The sequence below is a fragment of the Grammomys surdaster genome, unplaced genomic scaffold (assembly GCF_004785775.1).
Source record: "Grammomys surdaster isolate TR1022 unplaced genomic scaffold, NIH_TR_1.0 126533, whole genome shotgun sequence".
Taxonomy (NCBI): domain Eukaryota; kingdom Metazoa; phylum Chordata; class Mammalia; order Rodentia; family Muridae; genus Grammomys; species Grammomys surdaster.
This window is the reverse complement of record NW_021621325.1, coordinates 1-20,367: the sequence shown is the minus strand read 5'-3', so window position 1 is coordinate 20,367 and position 20,367 is coordinate 1. Positions and strand designations below refer to the sequence as shown.

Genomic DNA, 20,367 nt, shown 5'->3' with positions numbered 1-20,367 from the left:
CCCTACAGAAGAGGCTTGAAAGGATGGCTGTTCTTTCATCCCTCGGCCCCTCTTGAGCACTTTACCCTCGGCCAGTACTCATGCCTTACTCAGCCCTTATCCCTGACTCTATTGGGCGGAGCTATGGCTGCAGGGCTTGTCCCTACCTGTCCCATGGCTGTCCTCCCAGCCGAGGCCTCTGACATGCACCAAACACCATCACCCCCCAAACAGCTTGGGCCAGCCTTCATGGACAACACTCACCAATCAGGTTTCCGAGGTGCTAGGTTGGCCAGGTCCTAGGGAGAGAGGAGAGAACGCATCAGGGCCGAGGACCAGCCTCAGGCGGAGTGGAGAGACTGGGCACGGAGGCAGAAAAATGCAGGCAGGCAAGGAAGTTAGTAGGGTGGGAACAGAGACAGCTAGAGAAGGAAGCAGCACAAGCAGGGAGGGGCCTCCCAGGTACTCACCACTTCCTCAATGACAGGCTCTGGCTTGGCAGCCTCCAGCTGCTCCTTCACCTTCTCCTCCACTAGAGGGCAAAAGAACAACACAGGCCTGTTGGGTAGGAGCTGTCACTCCAGAGTGAACAACCTAAGGGGCCCCAGGGAAGAGGAGGGACACCACTCAGCAGCCACTCTGGAAGACATCTGGCTTCCTAGGTTGAAGGCAGACCCCAGGGCCCAGAAAGGGACAGAGAAGGCTACAGCTGAGTGGACAAGGCCCAGACCTCAGGCTTCCGGATACGAAAAGGAGGTGCCTGTGTCCACGGGAAGTGTGGCATTAAAAGTGAAGGGCCTAGGGGTTTCCTCCAGGTCTGGCATGGCTGGAGTCTGGGTGCCTCATCGTCCCTTCCATCCCACCTCAGACTTATGACAGGCACCTCCTGCTCCACTAAGCCCCTGGGTCTCTCAGTGTCCCCTTCTGGTGACAAATGCCTGAAACGTAACAATGTGGACAGCCTTCACCAGGGATGTGTCCCTCTGACCTTCCTTTCTTCTGCCAGACTGAAGTCCTGGGGGCCTCCTGGTAGAGGCCAAGGGCCAGTTTCTCACCGCCTCCCACTCTGTGGGGTGCCCGTGCCCGACCCTGCCACTGCTCCATGGGGCAGGGAGAGGGTTAGCAAGAAACAGTTGGGCAACTTCTGAATTTTTGATAAGGGACTTATTCATTCATTACTCGTACAATGGAAAGTTAGTATCAAAAATTAAAAACTAGGATTCTTGGACAGGCATGGTGGCACTTGGGAAGCAGAGGCAGGTGGATGTCTGTGAGCTCAAGGCCAGCCTGGTCTACAAAGTGAGCTCCACACTGAGACCCTGTCTCAAAACCGAACAAAGCCAGATCCTTCAGAACAAAGGATGACTCTGCTCCTGTGACCAGGAGCCTCCCTCTCACCCTGGGGTTCTCACCCTCAGTCAGAGCAGTGGGGATCTGGGCAGGGCGCTCTCGGGCCTTTGTGATGCTGCTGGTTGTTCCCCTGAGGCTCTGCGGTCAGCCTCTCTCTGGGGTCTTTCATTCTGCTCCTCTCCCCAGCAACACAGGACTCACCATCTAGCCTTGCTGCCCAAGGACCTCAGGTCACTTCCACTCCTCATGCCCTGAGGGCCTGTGGCCCCTCCAGGTTGGAGGTGCAAGGGACCTCCTTCCTGCCCTCCTGACTCTTTTATGGTCCCTGAGGTGTGTGAATGCCCCAGACGCCTGTCTCTGGCTTGGTAGCTCTTCTCTGAGAGTGACTGGAAGGAGCATGGGGGGAAAAGGAGTCCATGTACCTGCAACTGGTTTGGCCTGAGGGACCCGCCTCCTTTTCAGGTCTTCATCCTCTGGGACATAGTTCCGAGGCCTGAGTTCCCTGTGAGAGCAGAGCACAGGCACACCTCAGTGCACGAGTGGGATGGGATGCCTGCTTCCCATGTGCAAGTTCCACATTTCCTCCTCCTGTCTGGAGGTGGCCAAGGGAACGGGAGCACCGCACTCACGCACGCACGCACGCAGGCAGGCAGGCACGCACTCACGCAGGCACGCAAGCAGGCACGCACGCATACATGGCCTCAGAATCTGGGCCAGGGTGACTGAGGACACTAGCATCTACTGGGTTGTCTCCATTTGGCAGTAATGGGAACTGAGGGTATGCCGTTTTCATGAGGTTGCACAGCAGAGATTGTACATCCCAGAGCAAGGCTAAGCCAGAGCTCCTGGGTTGAGTCACTCCTCAAAGACAAAGCCCTTCATACCAGCTCTCCAAACCCAGCCGAACCTCCTCAGAGCCTTTACGTCTTAGAGCCAATGTATGTCACACAGTCCATCGCTTTCAGTGGAAAGGGTCTGTGTGTACTGGGCCAAAGGTGTGTTTGTATGGTCAAGTGACACCGAGATGACGGGGGGTGGAGGGAAGAGAAGAGAGACAGAGAGAGAAAGACACTGAAACTGTGTTTAAAAGAGGGGGGGCCTTTATACAACATACAAAGATTCCAGAAGTTGCCTCTTCTGGGCCTGAGGCCATAGTGGATTGGACCAACACAAAGGAGACACAAGAGGCTGATCTGTTTGATACCTGATGGGAGTGGCCCACAAAGGCCATGGGGACAAGGCATAACCATATGTCATGATCTGCTCACATGCTGGTGAGACTTACAAAGCTCAAACCCTGACAGATCTTTTGAGTGCAACTAGAAAAACCTCAAACCTGGGGGTGTGCAATCCCAGGGGCCAGCATTATCCAGCAGGAGCCCAGGTCTTTTATCCACTACCTACAGGCAGTCTCCCAGCTCAGCAGCTCATCAAATCCAAATCAAATAGAGAGAGGATTGTCCCTGGGAAGAGGGGACCTGGCTACCCCACAGGGCAGCAAGGTGGGAGTTCCTGAGGGCAGCTGGGCTTAATTAAGGTAGGTGTGAACAGTGGACAGACCCTAGGCCAGAGGCACAGAAGGAACAGCTGTTTTCCCACTCTATCTTCAACTCTGGCCCCTCAGAAAGTCCTAGGTTTTCAGGACAGCCTTCCTTCCAACTGGGAGAGCTCTGCCTGGGCAGAGTGCTGGTGGCTTCCCCAGTCCCTGAGAGGGTTAAGTCATTCCACAGGTGAGGTGCACGATGCCTGTGGCCACATAACTAACTAGTGGCCGTGTCCCCAGCTAACACACCAACATACCACCTCTTCCCTCCTGCCAAGGCCCCTGGGGCGAGGCTAAACCCAGGGAGTGCTGGCACCTATACGCCCATCCCCACACATCTAGGGGTACCTGACCCCTGTTCCCTCTGCCTGCTCAGGCCTGGAGTGCACAGCAGGTCACTGGGGTGCACAGTGACAAGTGGAGCCTCTCTGCTGCCATGGCTTTGTTCACCACAGGATGGGAAGAGAAGAGGAACAGAAACTGGGTGTAGGAAGAAAACAGCAGGAATTAGTGAAGAGAGTAAAAAAAAAAAATTCCAACCCCACAACCAGATCCAGGGTCCATGAGTAATAAGAGACTAGGCAGCAGCAAGCTTCACCTGCTACCCCGTGTCCTCAGATGGCCACCAGCATGAAGGGGCCCCAAAGCCTGAATCCCTGTGTCCCTGGCCCACTGCCAAAGGGCAGGAGTCTCAGGGAAAGGGGCACTGGGTTGTGCTTGAGGATTTTCTAAACAAGTCCAAGATTTAATTCCCTTTCCACAAACAACAAACTGGGGCACAGAGACAGTTTAAACATCCACTGGTCGGCCTTGGAGAACCAAGCCAAGAAGGATTGCAGGGGCGCAGGCAGAGAGAAGTAACAAGGGCCTCCCTTGAACACCTGTCTCTTGCTAATGGTGTCTGAAAAGCTGGGCTCCCTGCAACCTCTCAGGCTGGAGAGAGAAGAACATAGCAGAGCCAAGGAGGAGCAGGCCCTGGCAAAGCTCTGGGTTACCCACTGTGACCCCATCTTAAGAACGGGGTGAACCTGCAGCACATCACTTTGCCAGAGATAGAAATAATCTATACAATCCCAGGGCAGGCAGATCACCCCTCAGTAGAGAGTGCGATGTAAATGGGCACACCATCAGTCCCAAAAGGGGGGATCAGGGAACCCCTAGGCCAGCTGCTGTTGAGAGGGGCAAGAAGCTCTCTATGGAGAAAAAGAAACAATCCAGAACTTCACATAGGCTCCAACATAACAGCCATGGTTCACTGAAAACCAAGGACGTACTAGAATGATTAGAAACAGACTTGAGGCAGGAGAATTTTAAATTTGAGGGTAGCCTGAGCCTCTCACAGTAAGACTGTCTCCCCAAAACATAAAATGAAAAAAAGAATTAATTTTCCACTCTGTTTTCTATTTCTGCAGGGTTTGGTTGTTGTTATCTGTCTGTCTGTCTATCATGTGTGGGTGTGTGCACATGCACCGCAGAGGTCAGAAGACAACTTGTAGGAGTGTGTTCTCTCCTTTAACATGGATACCAGCACTGAACTCAGGTCATCAGGCTTGGCAGCAACCACCTTCAGCCACTGAGCCTTCTCCACAGTCTTGTTTTCTTCCTTTTAAAATGAGTCTTGTGTATCCCATCATGGCCCTGAACTCCTGACCCCCAGCAACTACCCCCCAAGTGCTAGGACAACAGGCATGCACCACCATATCTAGGATACCTATGGAATATGATGAGACTTGTATACTTATAGACCGTACACAGGAAACAAATTTTACAGAGATGATGACTGAGTGTTGAAGACAGTTTTGCTATGTACCAAAGGCTGACTTTCAAGTGGATATCTTCCTGCTTCTGCTTCTCAACTGCTGGTAGGAATACAGGCATGCACCACCATGCCCAGCAATGACTGAATGTTAACAGAGGACCATACAGAATTTAGTCAAGTGGGATGGAGAGCTGGCTAGTGGCTAAGGGGATGCTGCTCTGCACAAGACCCAAGTTCAGTCTGCAGGACTGACGTGGTAGCTCACAACCATCTGTGACTCCAGGTCAAGGGAATCTGGCACTCTTCTGACCTCTGTGGGCACTGCACTTACATGATGCCTACACAGAGAGGAAAGAGTTGTCAAACCACAGATTAAAGAAGACCATGAGCTCCAGGCTGGAGTTTTAGTGCCGAGGGGTGAGTGCTTGCCTAGCCTGAAGGAAGCACTGGATTTATCCCTAATATGCAGAACCAAGCATGGCAGTGCACCTCTGTAGTGTTCCTAGGGTCCAGGAGGATCAGAAGTTCAAGGTGGGTTGCATAATGGTTTAAAGCCAGGCTGAGATCCCTGAAATGCTGTCACAAACAAGAAAAACCATCAACTTCAAAGAAAAGTATATGTAAGCAAACCACTGCCAAATTACTAAAAAACCAGCAACACAGAGAAGCAAATTAAAGACATCCAATATTCAGTGAATACGCTGAAACTGACAGCTAAGGCCTCCACTGACTGATGGAAGACTGAGGCAGCAGAGTGAGGTGCAGACTCAGGTGAAGGCTGAGGAAGGCATACTGAGTTCTACAAAGTCTCAGCTACCCAGTAAGACCCTTCTCTTAAACTAAACCACACCAAACACCCCCACTCCTGCAAAGTAAAAACAAAAATAAAACATAAAGCAGGTGCAGTCCTGCTCATCTGGAACTCACGCTAGGACTCAGGCAGAAGAGGCTGCAGTGAGGGCCCAAGGCTAGCCTGGGCTCCAAAGTGAGCTCTTATCTCAGACAAACAAGTAAAAATACAACACAGTAAGATAGTACAAACGACATAAAGAGTGACAGATGGAACCTGCTATCCGCATGTCCTGGGCCTATGGTGCAGGATATGTACAACTACTGCTACTAATTGTTTTGTTTTGGTTGGTTGGTCTGGTTTTTCAAGGCAGGGTTTCTCTGTGTAGTCCTGTCTGTCCTAGAACTCGTTCTGTGCACCAGGCTGGCCTTGAACTCAGAAATCTGCCTGCCTCTGCCTCCCAAGTGCTGGGACTAAAGGTGTGCACCACCACTGCTTTTCAACAAGCTGCTTTTTAGGACATCTGTTAAGAATGTACTCTGTCGTCCCTATGAAAGACGCTAGAAAGGAGGGACAGAGACCATAGTAACAAGGTAACAGAAAGAGGAAATGGAATGGTCACCTAAAAAAAAAATCTAAAAGATCCAGACTGAAATAAAAGGAAAAGGGCAAAAGGTGAGGTGTCAGGTTCTCAGGAACAGCCTAGCATTGGGCCTCCCTCACCCAGCATGTCTTCCCTCTGCAGGCTGAGTATGGCAGGACTAACAGTGCCAGCCAGAGCAGTAAGACCAGCCATCACCCTCATCACCTCTCAGAGGGCCAGGAAAGGTTGATGCTACCTGTGCTCACACAGCAGCTAGTCGTTTTTCTGGGGGTCATGGGAGACAAATGCTGGTTCTCTTCTGCACCTGCGCCCCTTAGAATAGGGTAGCTGCTGGGGAAGAGGGGTCTAGAGCCCTGGACTTCTAACAGTATGGCCCAGACCCAAATCTTAGTTTTAATGCTTCTCAGACATGGGCAGGACTCTGCTACCATCAGTATCCACATGGAAGCCAAGGTCAGCCATCTCTCCTGAGGTTTGAGGTAAAAGGTTGAAGTCATCTGAACCGACTACAGCAGAGTCCTCTAGAGTAGATGTCTCTCATCTCCATGTAACTGCTCCAGAAGCTCACTGGCCCTGAGAGCTCTGCCTGTCAGGACAAACAAAGGAGACCTACAGCACAAGGGACAAAGCCACCCCACACACACACAGGCAGGGCCTGCCAAGGCCCCTCAGTAGCCCTCATGGCGGTTAATGGGCCAAACAGAAATTGGTCTTTGTGTTGCCCGGAGGGTAGCAGAGTCACCAGGACACTTTCCTAGTAGCTGAGGCTCAGCCAACGGGCCTCTTTCCTTTCTGCCTGTGTGCCATTCCAGTTTGTCTGGTCTCCACCAGCTTCATATCAGTTACTAGTGAGCTTTGGAAACTGGGCCAACCAGAAGCCGGGCTTATTTTACTGGCTGCTGCAGTCCTTTCTGCTCCAAACTGGGTGTGAGGCTGACAAGGACAGGAGGTTGAACAGGAAAAGGAGAAGATGGGCCCCAGCTCCATGGCCCTTCCCAATCTTCACAATGGCAGGGCAAGGGTTCACAGGAAGTGAGGGGTGACCCCCAAAGTCCAAGCTTTCAAGGACCAGAAGCCAAAGGAGCGGGAGAGCCGGGCTAGAGCCCCTGGAGAGAGAGCCTGAGGCAGATGCGACAGCTGTGAGTTTGGGCACGCCTGCCTGCACTCACGCTCACATTTGGACTAGAGGAGAGCTCGGCCACTCCTGTGTGTCTGAGGCTTTGGTCCTCGGCATGCCCTGCCCATGTCACTCAGGGAGTCCTCAGCTCCTCACACTATACCAAAACAATGTCATGTGGTCAAAGCTACAGTGACACTCTTTGTGGCCTTTTTAGAAGGAATGTCAAGACACAGCACAGGAAGAGCAAAGTAAGGGACGGTGGTGTGCTGGACAATGGTGACAAAAATAACCCTGTGGGAAGGCTGGAAAGCGCTAACAAGTCAGGCCTGGGGTAGACTCCCAACTTAAAAACCAGGAGCCAGGGAAGGTATTTGCTGGCATCCCTTTAATATCTTTCAAAGGCTGAAACACACAAATCTCTCACATCAGTAAACGCATAAAGCTAGTACAGTTATGAGGTAGGTCATTACACAACCTCTGAAAATAATGTCTGCAAAGAAGATTCGATGAGGGGTGAGAACTGCACAGGACACAGTCTTCGTAGTGCTTACATCTAAATGGGATCGTTTCAAAAACTTTCCTTAGTTTTCTATAATTTCCAAAATGTCTAATCAATATCTGGTTACTATCTACAAGCAGTTATGGAGCAAAGCCAACGGGAGGAAGAGGCAGCTGGGGCATGGGTGGGGCGGCTGGGGCAGGGAAGGCCACCAAAGCCATGGGGGTTGGGGGGGAAGAGGCGACTGGGGCATGGGTTGGGCGGCTGGGGCAGGGAAAGCCCGCAGCAGCACCACCAGAGCTCCTGGAGCCAAAGAGATCAGAGAACAGGCCTCAAGTATGTGGAAAGGGACCAGTGAGCCCAAGATCTCTAGGACAGTGACCTTTGGTCACAAGCACTAGACTTCCCATAAGCCCCCTCAGCTTTGGCTGACACAAAGGCCACCCCCAGTGTCTTCACTCTTTCTGGTTCAGGGCCTAAGTCTAAACTTCACAAGGTTCAGGTTCCGCAGCCTGCTCCCTTAACAACACCCCTAGTCCCTCCCCTCCCCTAACGTCTCTGCCCCACAGGGTGACACTGACCACCTCCTCTTGACCTCCTCTTTGCCGTACACGTGTCCCCTGCCTTTCAGAGGCCACCACACACTATGCACATGGCTTTGGGCTCTCCCTACAAGCTCAGCACTCAGCCTATACTGCCTCCAGTTGAGGAAAGAAATTCATGGGGTGCCCGGGTGTCTAAGGCTCTTACTGGCAAGAAGACAATGGGAAGGAAGCTAACTGTGTCCCAGGAACAGAGGGTAGGAATGTGGCTGGGTCACAACAGCTACTTCTAAGTGGTGTCTATGAGTCTTTACGGGCAAGCCACAGGGCAATGTCCAGGCTGACATCCTGGTGAGTCCGTTTCTAGTTCCCTTATTTGTATCTATTTCCCTTAATTCCCCCTCCCCCACCCCAGGATCTAGACCTGAATGGTGCTGCAGCAGGCTTGGTGACCACAGTCGGATCTACCTCCAGGACAGCTGCAGGGGCTCTAGGTGTGGGCTAGCCTGGAGATTCAGGGGACATCATACACTCACATCTTCCTTTGTGCCACTGAGGTGACTGGAGAAAGTCAATGTTCTCTGTGGACGTAAACTCAGAAGTGAAAGGAATCTGAGCTTACCTATCCGGTTCCATTTTACTGTTGGCAAACAAGCACCCAGGACATAACTCACTCATGGAGGCATCTCTATCTTTGTCTACCTCACAGTTCATGCTTTCTGCCTACACTTGGACATTGGCCCGTCTTCTTTCCCTACAGGTCGTGAGGATTCCTCATGCTCCTGCCACTGCCATGATCCCTTGTAGAGATAGCAAGACAGGGTCGGCCAATCCTCATGGCAAGCTTAAAAAGTCACAGTTTGCCTCAGTTGGCCATCTTGGTCCCCTCTGATCATCCGGTTCCTCTCAAAGGCCGGTAAGAGACAGACTGTTTCTCTGCTCACAGTAATAGATTCCAGGTAAGTTCAAAAGCTAAGATGAGTCCGCAGAATTCCAGAGGTCAGCAATGACCAGAGAGAGCAGCAACTACACTCACAGAAGGGTTTCATTAAAAAAAAAATTTTTTTAGTTGTGTGCATGTGTGAATGAATGTATGCTATATATGTGAGGGTGCCTTCAGAAGCCAGGGGAGGGTGCTAGGGAAACGCAGAGCAGAAGCTACCGGTGGCTGTGAGTCGCCAGACCTTAGCGCTGGGAACAGAACTCAGGTCCTCTGAAGAGCGAGCCGTGAGCGCTCTTACCAGCAGAGTCGCCTCTCCAGCCCCAAGGGTCTCGTTTGTAACATCCAAAGTACAGTAACACCAGAGCTCTACGGCCCCCTCAAACACACCTCTACGTAAATAAATAACACAGAAATGAAGGGAGAAGCAAAGGTCTTAGTGCTCCAGAGGGTGTCCGTGGCTTCTCTTAAGACCCATGAAAGCATTCAAACCCTTGGCCCAGCAATCCCACGCTAGGGAGATTACTATGGGCAACAGAACCATACAGCACTAAGTGGAACCAAGTAAGAGCTGGGAGGCCAACCTCCACCCCAGACCCAGACCTGGGTTAAAAGCGTCCTTTTGAGGAAGGGGACCAGCTCAGAATGGAGGGATCCCAGTGCCTGGCACCAAAATATCAGAGCAGGTGATGTTCAAGGTGAGTCCAGAACATGGACACTGCAAACAGACAATGAAGGGATGCTTCTGTCACTGGTGCTAAATGCTTTTCTTCAGGATATTAAGTGGCTGCTTGACAGCCAAGGAAACTTTACAACAGCTCAGTGGTGTTGTCACTCCAAGGCAGAGGAGACAACTGTCTCCCAGATTTCAGAGGGGGTGGGTGTCCCCAAATAACAGACCTCGAAATCTCCCAATCTTCAGCCTTAGGCTCCTGAGTGCTAGGATTACGGGTGTGTACTACTGCACCCAAGGACAGTTTGTCAACAGCTAGCAGCCATTCCACGCTAGCCACTGGTTCCATCAGACTCTGCCCAGTGAGTACTGTCATCACATCTGCTGTACAGAATCTACCCTCATTCTCTCACGGACTAGCTAAATTCTCTACCCATTCCACCTGAAAACCCACAGTTAACAAGTGTTTAAAGAATTCTAGAGGGCAGGAGAGACGTGTCAAGACTAAAGGCACAGACTGCTCTTCCAGAGGACACTAGCTTGGTTCCCAGCACCTGCATAGTGGCTCACAAGTGTTGTGAAAATCTGATGTCCTCTTCTGGCCTTGGATAGTGCATTAATGCATACATACATACATACATACATACATACATACATGTAGTATATATCTACATACTTGTAGGCAAAAATCTCATACACATAAAATTAAATCTTAAAAAAAAAGAATTAAAAACAGGGCTGGAGATGTAGTTCAGTGGAAGACTGCTTACCTAGTAGGACAGTGCAGGGCTCCATCCTCAGACACACATGTACACACATACACACACAAACACAAACACACACACTCACATTTTCTCTCTCTGAAATAGAAGATGTCAAAATCAAGGGCTAACAAATAAATCAGTACTTACAAGTATTAAGGAGTCATAGAGAACTATTTCTATCTATTCATACTCAAGGTATGCTACATAAAAACATTTATAAAACAACAGGCTCTGCACGAGGGTGTTAACCTGCCCCGTGCTGGCACAAGCCTATGGCGTGGCTGTGTAAGGCTGGCTGGGCCACATCCTCAGTCCTTTATCCAGACTTGCTAAACTATCTATTAATCTGTACTTTCTAAACTTCCTACAACTGAAAAGAAAAAAGCTGAATATATACTTAAGCAGCTATTAAAATTTAAATCCATATGTGGTGGCACACACCTGTAATCTCACACAAGAGGACTCTTAGAGTCTGACATGATTGGGATTACATGGCAAGGACCAGCCAGGGCTACACACTGAGACTGTCTAAAAAAACCCCGACACAAAGCGTGTGTATGCATGCATGCGTGGTGTGTGTACGTATATCTAAATTTAAGAAGAGAAATAAGGTATACACCAGCGGAGCTGCTTCCCAGAGGGCTCACAGAGAAGAACTGGCACAAAGGCTACCTGAAGCCCAGATGCAGGACCTATGGTGGATATGCTGTCCTCTGCTAACAGCCATTACCATCTTAAGCAGAGCAGTTGTGATGATCCTTCCAATGGCGCCTGCTAATGGTCCCTCATAAAATGAGTGCTGGAGAGGACCAGGACTGTCTGACCTGAGATCCCAGACACTACCTCCTGAGCCCCTGCCCATGCTGGGGTGGGCTTAGTCAGTGACGTGACTGTTTTGGGGTCACCCAGGCTCCGGTAAGTAATCTCTCCCACATTCTAGCATACGTCAGTCCAACACACTGGCTGGTTCCCAGGCTGGACTTGGATGGACCTGTTCTTTGCTGTCACTGGTGCCCTATCTGGTTTGTTCAGGTCTTCCCAGAGAAAGTTCAGGTAACAGGGATACAGGGAGAGGCCTGCAAAATCCAATGCTCCTCACCCAGGGCCCAACCATAACTCCACAGAACATTGTAGGAGGAAGTGTTCACCCCAGCAGGCTGCCCTTCCTGCAAATGCCTGACTGAGTCGTCACAGGACTACTGCATCCTTTACCCACCCTCGACCTGAGCCAAGAGGATGTGGGACAGAAGCCAGGATTCTGTTCCCTGTGGAGTAACACAGAAGGCCAAGAGGGTGGGGCAGGACTTTGTCGGGGCTGAGGAGCAGGCAGAGGGCAGGGACAGCTTCAGTTTCTCATTAGTGACACAGAAGGCTGCATGAGCTCACTGTCCCACCCTACACATGAGATGAGATGCAGGGAGGGACCCAGAGCCAGCTCTACTCCCTTTCAGCTGGGAGATTTTAGCCAAGTGACTTCACCTACCTGACTGTGGTTACCCACCTCTACACCACACCCGGCCCAGAGCCGCCAGAAGATTTCAGAAAGGGGCTCTGAAAGCATGGAAGAGCATGACACATACGATACAACATTTTCCCACACAGAAAGAGACGGCCCAACGATGTTCCCACTCTTCCTACACAGTAGGGACGTGGCCCGCACAGGCAGTCAGACTGACGCAAGTCTTAAGCCAGCCCTTTCTTAATTTGGTCTTCCCAGTGAGTGAGTCTGGAAAGGGGTGCTACATGTTATGTCCCATGACGTAGCTTTAGTGAGGGAAGGGAACCAGAGCCATCCCACAGGCTGGTGACAGGGATACCTGTAGGGGGAAGGTGGGCGTAGCCTCGTGGTCACCAAGAAAACGGAGCAACACGTGTTTAACCTGAGACATGCCTTGGTACAAAGACCCTGGGACCCGATCTGCAGAAGAGAGAAGCCTGGCGTTTGCCAGACTAAAGGGTTTTGGCACCTAGCCTGGAGTTGGTCTCAGCAGAACGGGACTACTATCTTCAAGAGGGTCACACACACATGGAGCTGGAGAACAACCTGAGAAGGCAGGCCAGTGGCCTAGTGTCTTTCACAATATGGGACACTCACTGCAGGGAAAACCCTCTGAAGTCTGTTGGATCTAGGAACCTGAATGCAGTGGGAGGGAATACAGTTCAACTTAGTGTGTGCAGAGCCATGGGTCTGAGCCCCACCATCACATCCAACAAAGACCAGGATCCAAAGCTGCAGGGAAGTGGTTTGCGACTTGCTTGTTCAGGCACTTAGCATGGTACACTCCTGTGTCAGATATGGGATGCAGCTACCTCCCTTCATCCTGCTTCTCAGCCCCAAAACCAAAGGACCCTCTACAGGGCAGAGCCTCCAGGCACTCGGCAGACAGGACATGCCTTTGGGAAGCAAAGCTAGCTGACCTCTGGGGGGCAGAGGTGTCTTTCCTCCCAACAAACACAAGTCTGACACCACTTGGGCTCCCCCTTTCTTACCACAGGTATATCTGTGGGGAACGGGACAAGATTTATACTAGGAGAGCAATAAATAGTATTTCTTATCCACAGACTCAATGAAATTCTAATCAAAATGCCAGCAGGTTTCCTTTCTCTTTAGTAGACATCAGCAAGCTGATGTTAAAGGGAGTGAGAGCAAAGGAGAGTCTGGAGACAGTCTCAAACTGTAGCTCAGGGTAGTCTCAAACTTGCAACAATCCTCCTGCCTCAGCCTTGCTAGTGCTGGGATGCCGGGTGAGCCACTACATCCAGCATGACTGTCAAGTTTATAAGGAAAGAAAGGATTAGAACAGCCAAAGTCATTCTGGAAAAAGTCTTATGGACGACGGGATGGCCACCCTGGGAAGGCCACAAGACCAGCTTGGCTGGGGACGCAGGGGCAGGACCCTAGGGTGCTGGCCCCACTGCTCCCCAGCTGCATACCCCGGCCTTGCAATGTTTCTGGATGGACAGCTCAATCTGTGAAGTGGGGCCACTCGGCTTCCTTCCAGCACTGTCTCATCTGTCAAGTGAGCACGGCTCTGCACTGGCTCCTCCTCCTCCCTCTCATGCTCACATGTGCTCCTTTCCCCGCCCATGCACCCACCTTGCTGTTTCCCCAGCTACTGTCCTAGCTGTAAAGTTAGCACAGTGTGTTCTCTAAGAACTAGTTAGGCAGGTTCAAGCTCTGTCTGTAGGTAGCCATCTCAGGAGGGAGGGCCTCCGAGTGTCTTCCTGCTGCTCAGAGCCCAGCTGCGCTGGGCAATATCTTAAGGTTCCCATCAGGGGAAGCAAGTGCTCTTTCATTTCTGATTGGTTAGCTGAAGCTCAAAAAGGTAACATGACTTACCCTAGGTGTCGCGTCCACCCTCGACCAGCAAGGAAGACGCAACGCAGGAGCTCTTCTCCAAGCAGTTTAATCAGGACCCTTGAACAATCTTCTAACTGATGACCTTCTAACTGACCACCTTCTAACTGACGACCTGGAGGGAAGCCTCTCCCAGGCTTAAGTACTCTAGGGCTAGCCAACCCCCGTCTGCCACGTGGCAACAGCAGATAGGTCCACACACACAGGGAGAAAAGCCAGATCAACTGCCACTGCCATATAAGGAGTTGTTTACTCCTAAGAGTCCTCGCCAGCAGGTGGTGGAAGGCAGAGACCAGTGCCATCTTAAAGGTGCAGCACTATGCGGCTCTCCACACCTAGGGGCAAAGAGCTAATAATTTGTAGGCCCTGACCCGTAATCTGGATGTGACTTTCAAACCTCGAGCCTCATTCTATCTGCTTGGGTCCTACTCTTTCAGAGCCTTTTGCTGATTTTTTGTTTAAGTGCACGATGATGTAACGACACAAATCAACTGAAATGGCCGTCAGCCAAGGGTCTGCGCAGTGTCAAGGTGGTGCCGAGTGACCTGCAGGGGCACTGGGGCAGGCGGATCTTACTCTGTGCCAGCACACAGGTGCACACTGACAGTAGGTCCCTGGAGTCATCTGGTGGAGAGAGGTCAGCACCGGGTGGTAGTGTGTGATGCAACGGCCAGGGAGGAGTCTCCAGGTCAGGGCAGAGGAGAAGTGGGGAAGGAAGGAGGGAGAGAAAGAGGGCCCGTTTTCCTCCCTGTCAGACTCTGCTTCAGGAGGCGTCCCATCCAGTCCAGAATTCAGACACTGATTCTCTAAGTCCCTCAGTATCATTCCCAGGATGGACCCCTACTGACACTGTGTAAAACTGGGGTTGGGGGCTCATGAGTAAGAGGTCCTAGGAGTTGAGGTGCTATCCGTCTTCCCAGCCCACCCACCCTTTCCCACTACAGGGTCAGGCCTCTGGCCCCACTACCCACTCCCTGCCCTCTGAATTCCATGCCTAACTCAAGGCACACCGTTCTCCATGAGGCCCTGTCCCGTTGCCCTTGGCTGAAAACAGTGTAAGCCAGTGCTGGTCTCTACAGACACTCAGGGCTGCCGTCTCCCAAGCTTCCCTTCTGCTTCACTGAAGCAAACTGTTTCCACCTCCAAGAAGCCCAAGAAGCCAATGTGCTCACTAGTGACTAGCCTCAGAGGCCAGCCCTGCAGTGGAGCTGTGGGTCACCCTTTCTCCCCAAGGGGACCTGGCCTCAGGGTCTGTGTGGATCTGCTGGAATGCACAGGTGATCCTGCTGGAGTCCTTTCTGCATGGAGGACCTGCCCTCGGCTTCATTCATCCTTCTCTTCCTGGAGAGCTCAGTCCCTGAATGCCATTGTGTAGGGTCCAGTCAAGGGTCTGGCCTCGTGTTAACTGTTGCCGAGACTCAGCCTTGCCTTCCTGGCTCTGTGCTCTGAAGGCATTCACATCAGAAGAGCCTGCTTTTCTCTGGGAGCTTTGAAGGCAGGTACAATTCCTTGCTAGCTGGGCCCCCTTCCCAAGCCAGACAAGCTGCACGATCAACCCTCACTGCTTGAGAGGAGAGACGAGACAAGAGCAGAACACAGTGAGCAAGCGAGCGGAGCAGACCTAAACCAATGTCTACCACGCTCGGCCCTCAGCTGCTCTGACAGGAGGACACAGGGCCAGTGCTCTATCACACATGACCTTTTTAAACCTAGCAAGTGAGCAGAGCCTTGACATGGCCTCACAGGGTAGACCTTTTACTGACAGGAGCCTGGAACTAAGTATACTCCTTCTTCTTTCTCAGTTAGGACAGGAAGAGGGTCATAACTTATGTCCTCACCCAACTTGAGTCAAGAAAAAGCCATATTTTACTGTACAGTGAGATGTGTTGTTTGCCCCTTCCCTTTGGTCTTCTGTTTAAAAATAAAGCACATGTTACAGACCGTGAAAGCCACTGTGGGCCCAGTCTCTTTACCTCTTCACCAGTGTTCACCGCAGCCACCTCTCCCTGTGCGTTCACACTGTTTCTTCCTAGCAGCTTATCACAACTCCTCTTGTAAACAGCCTGTGTCCCTTTAGGGAATGCCCCCGCCCACCGCTGTATGCCAGGTGTCTGCAGCAGCATCCTGCAGAGCACACAGCAGACACGCTGTGAAGTTGGTAAGGACTGGGAAACACACATGCACTATTTCCAAAACTGAGTCTCGATACTGAACTTTCTCTTTGCTGCAGCCCCATCTCGGAGATTCAGACACATGGCGGCCAACAGCTGAGTCTCTTCCTGACCTACCTATTGCTAACCAGTGACCCTTCCTCCTCAGCAAGGAAGAAGATGAGAAGAGACCATCTAGTGTATCAGAGACAGCCCAGAAATGAGACTGGAGGCTCCAGGTAGAACCTATGAGCTGAGAACCCATGAACAAGCCAGAAGGAAATGCTCCAGCTTCTAAGTAGTGACTAAGAATGAGGGAGACTGGGGCTGGAGAGATGGCTCTGTGGTTAAGAGCACTGACTGCTCTTTCAGAGGTCCTGAACTCAATTCCCAGCAACCACATGGTGGCTCACAGCCATCTGTAATGGAATCTGATGCTCTCTGGTGTGTCTGAAGACAGTGACAGTATACTCATATATATTTCAAAAAAAAAAAAAAAAGAATGAGGGAGACTGTGTAGGGTACCTACCCCAAAATCATACAGGTCTGGGGGCACGTGGCAAGAATCCTCAAGGTGCTAGGGGCTCCCCAAACCACAGAGTCCAGTGCAGAGCCTCTTGGAATAGAGAGCTGTTGACACATTCTAAACCCAAGAGATACAGCAAGGACCTTGAAGGACTGCTAACAGGATGATGTAAAAGCATCCTAACTGATGCTGGACATGAAAAGGATCAGGGCCTGCTCTTCGAGCCATGAAGCTGATTAAGGGGTGTGGCAATACGGAGGCCTGCTCTGGTACGACAGCCCAGCTCCTCTGGGGAGCTCTGCCTGCCCATAGGGCCATCCTACCTTCTATACAAAGTATAGACTCCAAGCAGCAGTACCTGTGCATGAAGGGAGCTGTCCAATAGGTGAATAATGAATGAATGAACAAACGAGTGTGGGCTGAGAAGGGAGGGGAGAGCAGATGATCAGAGCTTTGCACACAGTGGGACCTGCTTTTGCAGGGATGTGGAACACACAAAAGGTGCGTGGCACACTGAAAGATGTAATACACGGGTACAATGTGACCCAAACTGACAGCTGGACCAGTGGTTCCCAACCTGGGGTGGTAACAGGGGTCGTCTAAGACCATGGGAAAATACAGATATTTACACTATGATTTGCAACAGCAGCAAAATTACAGTTATGGAATAGCAATGAAAATCATTTTATGGTTAGGGGTCACCACAACGTGAGGAACTGTGAGTTGCAGCACTGGGAAGGTTGAGAACCCCTGAGCTAGACAGTAAGCAAGGAAGCGACGGTCCTAACGAGTGACAGGGTTGGTCTTTTCAGGTCTGAACATGGCAGCTGCATGAGCAATGTCCAGCCCTGAGAAGCACTGGGATCCCAGGCTGTCAGCAGGAAGAGCAGGGCAGTGTGTCACGGCAAGAACACCCTGCCCCAGACTCTACCTGTGCTTCCCAACTTCCTCTTCCTCTTCTCTGAGCTGCTTGGTCTGTGGCTCCCCATCTTCCCTGTCCTGTAAAGAAAGAAAGAAAACCACTGCTCAGATAAACATCTCCTGTAGTTCAGGTCACCTGGGAAGCCAACAAAGACAGGACAATCAGGGCCAGGTATCTGATGGGTACCGTGCAGGCTCTTCCCTGCTCTCTTCCTTAAAACTCTACAACTCTCCCAGCACTCGGGAGGCAGAGGCAGGCACACTGCTGTGAGTTCTAGGCCATTTGGGTCTACACAGTGAGACCTTGTCTCAAAATTAAATTGAACAACAGCAACAATAACAACAAACCCCTCCATGATCCTAGCCCAGTCCCAGGTACAAAGCAAGCAGGAAGAGCTAGAAGATCTTAGACAGCAAGAATGAGCTGGTCAGGGCTGGATGGCCACCAGCCACCTTCATGGATCTGGGTAGGACCATGTGGTGGGCTCTAGGGAAAGGGGGAAAAGATGGTCACCAACAACTAGGTCTCTTGGCATTCTTTTCAGCCTAGAGACTTCTCCAGAAAGACCCATGTGGATCCCCTCAGAAGTAATTCAGGACCAGGCTTGGAACTAGACTCACTGCCCAGGTCTGTGGCATATTCCATGTAACAGTCTATGGGAAAGTTTCTTCTAAATCTGGTCCTGGAACTTTTTCTTACGTGTGTGTGTGTGTGTGTGTGTGTGTGTGTGTGTGTGTGTGTGTGTGCATGTGTACACATATACAAGCATGCCACAGTGCACATAGAGGTCAGAGGATCAGAGGACAACTTCCAGGCGTCTGAATAGGACAAACTTCAGGAGCTCTTCCTCTACCACGTGGGCTCCAGGGACTGAACTCAGGACTACAGGCTTGGTGACAAGCACCCTGACCACTGAGTCATCTTGCCTCCCCTATCCCAGTTTACACAAGGCGTGTTTATTTCAGTCCAGATACAGTATGCTTGTGGTCCAGGCGCCCTGAGGACTGTAACTTAAGGATGCTGCCAGGGCCGCTTCTGCTACTGCACAACAAAGTGCTCCTGGGTCCTCGGCTTCCCAGCATCCCTGTGGCTGGACAAACTGACCACAGGTCTGTGCACACCCGGGCAGGACCAAATGTATGGAGCCATGGCCCAGGCCCAGGGCTTGAACCAAGGCCTAGGACTGAAGCTTACACGCCAGGGCTAGCCCTCTGGAAGACGTCAAACGCACTGACAATGGACTCTTGCTGGAGTAGAGTTCTGAGAAGAAACCTGGAAGCTGCCACTTGCAACTGTTGTAATGGCTGACAGTGTGCTGGGGCTGACACTCCTCTTAAGTAGCTGCCTGTACTTCCTTTCCTAGACAGTCCTGCACAGACAGCACCGACAGACAGCTGCCTCTCTCTGGGGTGACATCTACCAGTGCTCACCTTGCAGACCCAGGGCAATGACACACACTGCCATTCCTTGGCCATATGACCTATGGGGCCTGGCTCACTGAAAGCCTTCCGTAATAGAATACATCAAGACCCCCAGCCCCAGGCCAATGCAGCTCGGTCTCATGAGGCAGCAGGGGTGAAGGAGACAACATGGGGTTTCTGGGGTGAGGAGGAGGGAATCTGGGTTCCCTAGGACACACAGGATGGGAAAGGCATCCCCAGGGGATAACCTGAGCAAAGGTAATATGTGCTCTAAAGAAGAGACAGAGGTTTGGGCTTGAGAAACAAGTCAGCATTCTCTGGTGGCTCATAGGATGGAAAAGGGGCCTCAAGAGGCTGAGCTGACATGGCCTCCCTCCCCGATTAAAGGCTTGTCCACAAAGCTACCAGGCTTCTTTCTTTGTTTTTGAGACAAGGTCTCATTATGTAGGCTTGGCTGGCCAAGAGCCCCCTCTATAGATCAGGCTGGCCTCAAACTCATTGAAATCCACCTGCCTCAGTCATCTGAGTGTTGGGATTGAAAGCATGCAGATATTCTAATATCCCCTACCAACAGCAAATCCCAGCAGTGCTTGCCTCAAGGGAAGGGGCTGGTAAAGAGCTCCCTGGGTTAGAGGTGGTAGAGCAGGTGTTCAAGCCCCCCTCCCTTGGGAAGCTTCTTTCTGTAAGGGCTCTGCACAGCTGACAGAAGAGGGCAGGATCTGGGTAAGGTAAGAAGGATCCACCAGGAGGAGGGCTTGGCCCACACTATGCTCCTTCCTAACCAAGGGCAAGGTTAAACTCAGCCAGAGCCAGGCTGCCACGGCCATCTCCAAAAGCCCCAGAAACACTCAAGTGCCCTGGCAAGGGCCAAGTTACTCATTAACAAGGGAGAAAACACTGATGTATCCAAGTGACATTTTCCAACCTCCTCGCCATCTGGCTGGCAGGTACAGTGTGGTCTACAGACAGCCAGCTACCCTCATTTGGGATGCTGAGTAGAGCACTGAGCACAGGCAGGGATGGAGGACCGAGGGCAGCAGGAGCGGCTGAACAGTGCATAGGGCACACAAGTGGGGACAGCAGCATGGCTGAGACGATAAGTGCTTTGGGCCAACACCGACTTAGGTCGCAGGCATTGCTGCCCCACCCCAGTCCACTCCCCTTCCAGGGATGCTGAGAATTCTGCACCCCAGCCCTACTGCAGCACAGGTCATCCCAGCCTGAGAGACTGCACTCATGAACTTACGACCCCAGAACTAGAGGAATCACAGGAGTGCCCTCCTGAGGTTCTCTGTCTAACATGTGGTGGGACAGATAATTCAGAAATGGCTATCAGAGAAAGGAAAAATGAGAAGAGATGCCCAAAGTCACAGAACCTGTAAATGGTGGTAGCAGACCTGGATCATGGTCCTCTAGACCTGCCCTGG

At 51.5% G+C, this 20,367-nt stretch overlaps 1 long non-coding RNA gene across 2 annotated transcripts; it reads right to left on the bottom strand.

Annotated features, from left to right (window-relative positions):
- Positions 1-242: 242 nt before the first annotated feature.
- LOC114614899 lies at positions 243-17,577 on the bottom strand. 2 transcript variants are annotated; one of them, XR_003710408.1, is made up of 4 exons: positions 17,529-17,577; positions 1,752-1,831; positions 450-511; positions 243-278 (listed from the first exon to the last, which is right to left on the bottom strand). It is a non-coding gene; the product is annotated as an uncharacterized LOC114614899 (long non-coding RNA). The 2 variants fall into 2 exon arrangements; XR_003710407.1 differs by lacking the exon at positions 17,529-17,577 and adding an exon at positions 13,904-14,048.
- Positions 17,578-20,367: the final 2,790 nt, after the last annotated feature.